Here is an 8586-nt window from a genome sequence, read left to right on the forward strand (position 1 = left end):
GAGGGGTGTCCTAAATGACTTCAAGAAAATGAGATACGGCAAAATTCCAGCTTGTGAGAAAAATCTTAATTGGTATCAAATTCAAGCATTGCAAAATTTAAAAACTGACAATGCCATCGTTATCCGTCAATCAGATAAAGGTGGCAATGTTGTGATTTTGGACAAATCAGCCTACTTGCGTGAGGGTGTGAGACAATTGAGTGACCAGACATGTTATGCAGTGTCAGATAGAAGGACTATAGCAGCATCCAATGTGAAATACGGGGAACTTCTAGTAGAATGGAGAGAGAAGGGGTTACTAGAGTGGGAGGAATACAACTATCTTAGATGCCCTCACCCTCGGATACCTGTGCTATACTTACTTCCCAAATTGCACAAGGACCCAGTGAATCCCCCTGGTAGACCTATAGTGTCTTCAATTGGGTCTCTTTTGGAAAACACTTCCCGTTACATCGATCACTATCTACGTCCCTATGTTGTTGCTTTACCAGCTTATTTGCGCGACACTACCCATTTTTTAACGATCATTGATGGGATACATTGGGAACCTGATTACACCTTGGTTACCCTGGATGTTGGCAGCCTGTATACCAGCATACAACATCAGCTAGGTCTGCAGGCTGTACAACATTTCCTTAAGACCCGTTCTATCTCTTACTTGCGTCACTCAGAAATTATCATGGCCATGATCGAATACTGTCTGACTAACAATTTTTTTCTGTTTGATGATGTCGTGTATCGGCAGTCGCAGGGCACAGCGATGGGCACCTGCTTCGCCCCCAGCTATGCTAATCTTGTCATGGGCTGGTGGGAGGAGCAGGTGGCCACACAGTTGGATGATTTCTCCAACTGTGTCCTGTGGCTCCGGTATATTGACGACATCTTTTTAATTTGGAATGGTGATTTAAACTCTGCTACAGCATGTCTTATTAACGGACAACAATCTCAAAAAACACTTGACTAGCCATCCACAAGTCACATTCAAGAGAAGCAACTCTTTGAGAGATGAGCTAAGTCCCAATGTGATAACTAGCTTGACATCTTTAAAGATTGCTGGTCGACCAGGATTCCGTTGTTGTAAAAACTGCAAGGCTTGTAGAAACAGTGTGGATTGTATGGAGGTACAATTTTCCAGCATGAATAGCAAGTTTATGATCAAAAAAGCTTTAACCTGTAATACTATGTACTGTGTTTATGCGTTAACTTGTCCATGCAATAAGGCATACATTGGAAGCACAATCCATCGCGCTAAAAAGAGAGTGTTAGAACACATAAGGGCTCTACGCCACAACAACAAACAATATCCTGTTGCCCGACACTTTTTTGAACAACATGCAGAGAATGAAGGATTGTTGAAAATGGTGGTGATTGATGCTGTCATTGACACTGTACGTGGGGGCAATAGATTGCTCCATCTCAGACAATTGGAATCCAGATACATCGTGGATTTCGATACAATGTTCCCTAAAGGACTGCATTCAAGTGAAGAACTATCTGTACACTTACATAAATAGAATGTGGAATTGCCATTATGTGTTTACTGTGGTTCTCTTCTTTTTTGTAATACACTAAATCCTCTTTTATTTCGTTTTTTCAGAGAGTGATATTGAATTATGCTGTGGCACTGCAGAACTTCGATTTATATTTCAAGCATCAATTTATTCTTTCATTATGCCCACTGGGGCGATATTGTTGGCATATCCTTGACATGGTTATCTATTTGATTGGGGTGTACACTTACAACTTTAGCAGAAACATCTATGGAGGTTTGCCCACTGGGGCTTAATGTCTATATATTGTTATAATGACAACATGACAGCACGATTTAAATTGCAACCCTAATATAATATTGCATTGGATATGGTTATTTCGTAAATTGATGCAATTATGTTATCGATCATTATGCATGTAGTGTATTCTCAGATATGCTACTGGGTAATTTATACCCTTTGACTGAATTTTTTGCACTAGGCTAAGATGGGCGCCACGTTTACTAATTCATTACTCTACACATTCTCTGTTGCGAAGAGTCTGTTGTTTATTTTGTGTTCATGAATTGTATTTAACTTTACACACAAAAAACGTCGATGTAACGTGAACAAGGCGAAAGCTGAAACGCGTTGTTTGAGCAGTCCATTAAATCAATTTTGAAAACTGCAAATCTCCCTGGTGTCCGTGTATACTTCCTGGAGGAGAAGTGTAAGGTGTTGCATGTATATATATATATATATATCCACCAAACAGAGTTGCCTGCAGTGAGGAGCCCGCACAGGTAAGTTGCTGTTGCCACTACTTTAATGGAGAACTGCATCACAAACAGTTGAGAAGAACTTCGCCTTAAATCAAGTCCAGCCTCTGCCCGACGCGTTTCGTGCAGAGCACTTCATCAAGGGCCGCGGGCTTTCAAGTTGAGTTCCAGTCACGGCTATTTCTGCAGCACCACTTAAATATACTGTCCCCGCCACAATGTGCGTATCCACTCGCTTGGTTTGCTGGACCATGTAGTGCTGCTGTCTTCCTCTAGTGGGTCGTCATAACTGGACCCATGATTTCACCATAATCCACAGTGGGCAGCGTTGAAACATCTCCCCCACTTGTTATGCACATCAGTATTCACCATTGGGCGTACCTGTTTCCAATGCTGCCACGTTGTGCGGCGCAGCAGCAGGACTGTACTACGGTACAGCGGGGCCTCCCTCGCGGCTCAGGCTGAGCCGCAAAAATCCACCAAACAGAGTTGCCTGCAGTGAGGAGCCCGCACAGGTAAGTTGCTGTTGCCACCACTTTAATGGAGAATTGCATCACAAACAGTTGAGAAGAACTTCGCCTTAAATCAAGTCCAACCTCTGCCCGACGCGTTTAGTGCGGAGCACTTCATCAAGGGCCGCGGGCTTTCAAGTTGAGTTCCAGTCACGGCTATTTCTGCAGCGCCACTTAAATATACTGTCCCCGTCCCAATGGGCATATCCACTCGCGTGGCTTGCTGGACCATGTAGTGCTGCTGTCTTCCTCTAGTGGGTCGTCATAACTGGACCCATGATTTCACCATAATCCACAGTGGGCAGCGTTGAAACATCTCCCCCACTTGTTATGCACATCAGTATTCACCATTGGGCGTACCTGTTTCCAATGCTGCCACTTCGTGCGGCACAGCAGCAGGACTGTACTACGGTACAGCGGGGCCTCCCTCGCGGCTCAGGCTGCGCCGCAAAAATCCACCAAACAGAGTTGCCTGCAGTGAGGAGCCCACACAGGTAAGTTGCTGTTGCCACTACTTTAATGGAGAATTGCATCACAAACAGTTGAGAAGAACTTCGCCTTAAATCAAGTCCAGCCTCTGCCTGACGCGTTTCGTGTGGAGCACTTCATCAAGGGCCGCGGGCTTTCAAGTTGAGTTCCAGTCACGGCTATTTCTGCAGCGCCACTTAAATATACTGTCCCCGTCCCAATGGGCGTATCCACTCGCGTGGCTTGCTGGACCATGTAGTGCTGCTGTCTTCCTCTAGTGGGTCATCATAACTGGACCCATGATTTCACCATAATCCACAGTGGGCAGCGTTGAAACATCTCCCCCACTTGTTATGCACATCAGTATTCACCATTGGGCGTACCTGTTTCCAATGCTGCCACGTCGTGCGGCGCCACAGCAGGACTGTACTACGGTACAGCGGGGCCTCCCTCACTGCTCAGGCTGCGCCGCAAAAATCCACCAAACAGAGTTGCCTGCAGTGAGGAGCCCGCACAGGTAAGTTGCTGTTGCCACTACTTTAATGGAGAATTGCATCACAAACAGTTGAGAAGAACTTCGCCTTAAATCAAGTCCAGCCTCTGCTCGACGCGTTTCGTGCGGAGCACTTCATCAAGGGCCGCGGGCTTTCAAGTTGAGTTCCAGTCACGGCTATTCCTGCAGCGCCACTTAAATATACTGTCCCCGTCCCAATGGGCGTATCCACTCGCGTGGCTTGCTGGACCATGTAGTGCTGCTGTCTTCCTCTAGTGGGTCATCATAACTGGACCCATGATTTCACCATAATCCACAGTGGGCAGCATTGAAACATCTCCCCCACTTGTTATGCACATCAGTATTCACCATTGGGCGTACCTGTTTCCAATGCTGCCACGTCGTGCGGCGCCGCAGCAGGACTGTACTACGGTACAGCGGGGCCTCCCTCGCGGCTCAGGCTGCGCCGCAAAAATCCACCAAACAGAGTTGCCTGCAGTGAGGAGCCCGCACAGGTAAGTTGCTGTTGCCACTACTTTAATGGAGAATTGCATCACAAACAGTTGAGAAGAACTTCGCCTTAAATCAAGTCCAGCCTCTGCCCGACGCGTTTCGTGCGGAGCACTTCATCAAGGGCCGCGGGCGTTCAAGTTGAGTTCCAGTCACGGCTATTTCTGCAGCGCCACTTAAATATACTGTCCCCGCCCCAATGGGCGTATCCACTCGCGTGGCTTGCTGGACCATGTAGTGCTGCTGTCTTCCTCTAGTGGGTCGTCATAACTGGACCCATGATTTCACCATAACCCACAGTGGGCAGCGTTGAAACATCTCCCCCACTTGTTATGCACATCAGTATTCACCATTGGGCGTACCTGTTTCCAATGCTGCCACTTCGTGCGGCACCGCAGCAGGACTGTACTACGGTACAGAGGGGCCTCCCTCGCGGCTCAGGCTGCGCCACAAAAATCCACCAAACAGAGTTGCCTGCAGTGAGGAGCCCGCACAGGTAAGTTGCTGTTGCCACTACTTTAATGGAGAATTGCATCACAAACAGTTGAGAAGAACTTCGCCTTGAATCAAGTCCAGCCTCTGCCCGACGCGTTTCGTGCGGAGCACTTCATCAAGGGCCGCGGGCTTTCAAGTTGAGTTCCAGTCACGGCTAATTCTGCAGCGCCACTTAAATATACTGTCCCCGTCCCAATGGGCGTATCCACTCGCGTGGCTTGCTGGACCATGTAGTGCTGCTGTCTTCCTCTAGTGGGTCATCATAACTGGACCCATGATTTCACCATAATCCACAGTGGGCAGCGTTGAAACATCTCCCCCACTTGTTATGCACATCAGTATTCACCATTGGGCGTACCTGTTTCCAATGTTGCCACGTCGTGCGGCACCGCAGAAGGACTGTACTACGGTATAGCGGGGCCTCCCTCGCGGCTCAGGCTGCGCCGCAAAAATCCACCAAACAGAGTTGCCTGCAGTGAGGAGCCCACACAGGTAAGTTGCTGTTGCCACTACTTTAATGGAGAATAGCATCACAAACAGTTGAGAAGAACTTCGCCTTAAATCAAGTCCAGCCTCTGCCCGACGCGTTTCGTGCGGAGCACTTCATCAAGGGCCGCGGGCTTTCAAGTTGAGTTCCAGTCATGGCTATTTCTGCAGCGCCACTTAAATATACTGTCCCCGTCCCAATGGGCATATCCACTCGCGTGGCTTGCTGGACCATGTAGTGCTGCTGTCTTCCTCTAGTGGGTCGTCATAACTGGACCCATGATTTCACCATAACCCACAGTGGGCAGCGTTGAAACATCTCCCCCACTTGTTATGCACATCAGTATTCACCATTGGGCGTACCTGTTTCCAATGCCGCCACTTCGTGCGGCGCTGCAGCAGGACTGTACTACGGTATAGCGGGGCCTAACTCGCGGCTCAGGCTGCGCCGCAAAAATCTACCAAACAGAGTTGCCTGCAGTGAGGAGCCCGCACAGGTAAGTTGCTGTTGCCACTACTTTAATGGAGAATTGCATCACAAACAGTTGAGAAGAACTTCGCCTTAAATCAAGTCCAGCCTCTGCCCGACACGTTTCGTGCGGAGCACTTCATCAAGGGCCGCGGGCTCTCAAGTTGAGTTCCAGTCATGGCTATTTCTGCAGCGCCACTTAAATATACTGTCCCCGCCCCAATGGGCGTATCCACTCGCGTGGCTTGCTGGACCATGTAGTGCTGCTGTCTTCCTCTAGTGGGTCGTCATAACTGGACCCATGATGTCACCATAATCCACAGTGGGCAGCGTTGAAACATCTCCCCCACTTGTTATGCACATCAGTATTCACCATTGGGCGTACCTGTTTCCAATGCTGCCATGTCGTGCGGCGCCGCAGCAGGACTGTACTGCGGTACAGCGGGGCCTCTCTCGTGGCTCAGGCTGCGCCGCAAAAATCCACCAAACAGAGTTGCCTGCAGTGAGGAGCCGGCACAGGTAAGTTGCTGTTGCCACTACTTTAATGGAGAATTGCATCACAAACAGTTGAGAAGAACTTCGCCTTAAATCAAGTCCTGCCTCTGCTCGACGCGTTTCGTGCGGAGCACTTCATCAAGGGCCGCGGGCTTTCAAGTTGAGTTCCAGTCATGGCTATTTCTGCAGCGCCACTTAAATATACTGTCCCCGTCCCAATGGGCATATCCACTCGCGTGGCTTGCTGGACCATGTAGTGCTGCTGTCTTCCTCTAGTGGGTCGTCATAACTGGACCCATGATTTCACCATAACCCACAGTGGGCAGCGTTGAAACATCTCCCCCACTTGTTATGCACATCAGTATTCACCATTGGGCGTACCTGTTTCCAATGCCGCCACTTCGTGCGGCGCTGCAGCAGGACTGTACTACGGTATAGCGGGGCCTAACTCGCGGCTCAGGCTGCGCCGCAAAAATCTACCAAACAGAGTTGCCTGCAGTGAGGAGCCCGCACAGGTAAGTTGCTGTTGCCACTACTTTAATGGAGAATTGCATCACAAACAGTTGAGAAGAACTTCGCCTTAAATCAAGTCCAGCCTCTGCCCGACACGTTTCGTGCGGAGCACTTCATCAAGGGCCGCGGGCTCTCAAGTTGAGTTCCAGTCATGGCTATTTCTGCAGCGCCACTTAAATATACTGTCCCCGCCCCAATGGGCGTATCCACTCGCGTGGCTTGCTGGACCATGTAGTGCTGCTGTCTTCCTCTAGTGGGTCGTCATAACTGGACCCATGATGTCACCATAATCCACAGTGGGCAGCATTGAAACATCTCCCCCACTTGTTATGCACATCAGTATTCACCATTGGGCGTACCTGTTTCCAATGCTGCCATGTCGTGCGGCGCCGCAGCAGGACTGTACTGCGGTACAGCGGGGCCTCTCTCGCGGCTCAGGCTGCGCCGCAAAAATCCACCAAACAGAGTTGCCTGCAGTGAGGAGCCGGCACAGGTAAGTTGCTGTTGCCACTACTTTAATGGAGAATTGCATCACAAACAGTTGAGAAGAACTTCGCCTTAAATCAAGTCCTGCCTCTGCCCGACGCGTTTCGTGCGGAGCACTTCATCAAGGGCCGCGGGCTTTCAAGTTGAGTTCCAGTCACGGCTATTTCTGCATCACCACTTAAATATACTGTCCCCGCCCCAATGGGCGTATCCACTCGCGTGGCTTGCTGGACCATGTAGTGCTGCTGTCTTCCTCTAGTGGGTCGTCATAACTGGACCCATGATTTCACCATACTCCACAGTGGGCAGCGTTGAAACATCTCCCACACTTGTTATGCACATCAGTATTTACCATTGGGCGTACCTGTTTCCAATGCTGCCACGTCGTGCGGCACCGCAGCAGGACTGTACTACGGTACAGCGGGGCCTCCCTCGCGGCTAAGGCTGCGCCGCAAAAATCCAACAAACAGAGTTGCCTGCAGTGAGGAGCCTGCACAGGTAGGTTGCTGTTGCTATATACACATAGATAGATAGAAAGATAGATAGACAGATCGATAGATAGTTATTTATTTCAATCAATCATTTCTTAATAAAGCAGATCATTTTTGGCTAGGAATTTCTGATTTGTAATCATTTATGAAAAAAGATTGCTTCTCCTAACCAAAAGAAGCAAAGCTGCCTATTACAATACTGTGAATTGATTGAGGGCATGCCCTAATCTCATGGAGGTGAGCACTGTTGAGCAGAAGCCAATATGTCCTCGTTAGTATAGTGGTCAGTATCCCCGCCTGTCACGCGGGAGACCGGGGTTCAATTCCCCGATGGGGAACCGATTCCTTTTATTCACACAATTAAATAAAATGATGTACTTTCTAACATTGTAAACTATATTTGTCATTATCCTTGTCTATTACGATTGAGACAAACGTATAATTCACTGATGGCTAAATTGCTTACTGATGTGTTAACTAAAACTCAAAATATGCTTTGAGTATTTCAATCTGCACCGACCATATCATCAAAAACAATTTAGATCTATAATCTATTGGAAAATTGAATGAAGCAGTGGGGAATCTTAGGCATCTGCTCAGCTCTAGGGGCTAGATTTAGAAGTGGAGTGACTGCTTTTTGTTAGTAGTGACCCCTGGCGGTAAATGGTTATAAGCTGCAAATGGTAAAGTGAGATGATTATATATGTTTATATATATATTATCTACTGGCGATCGCCAGTAGATAGTTATAGTTAGGACCGAGCTCCCATAGGAAATCTGAAAATTCTATTTTGAATAACTTTGGCGCCGGTTGACTTACCTTCGTGAAATTTTCAAAACTAATGGGGCGCTCCGCTCAGCTTCTACCCTGAAAGTCTCGGGGTGATTCGTCAAGCGGGGGCTGAGAAAAAGGGGGGTCC

General features: G+C 48.4%; 1 non-coding gene across 1 annotated transcript; it reads left to right on the plus strand.

Moving 5' to 3' along the window:
* The first annotated feature begins 7932 nt into the window (after window positions 1-7932).
* On the plus strand, window positions 7933-8004 carry TRNAD-GUC (transfer RNA aspartic acid (anticodon GUC)). Its single transcript has one exon. It is a non-coding gene; the product is annotated as a tRNA-Asp (tRNA).
* Window positions 8005-8586: the final 582 nt, after the last annotated feature.

The sequence above is a fragment of the Triturus cristatus genome, chromosome 4_1, assembly GCF_964204655.1.
Source record: "Triturus cristatus chromosome 4_1, aTriCri1.1, whole genome shotgun sequence".
Classification (NCBI taxonomy): domain Eukaryota; kingdom Metazoa; phylum Chordata; class Amphibia; order Caudata; family Salamandridae; genus Triturus; species Triturus cristatus.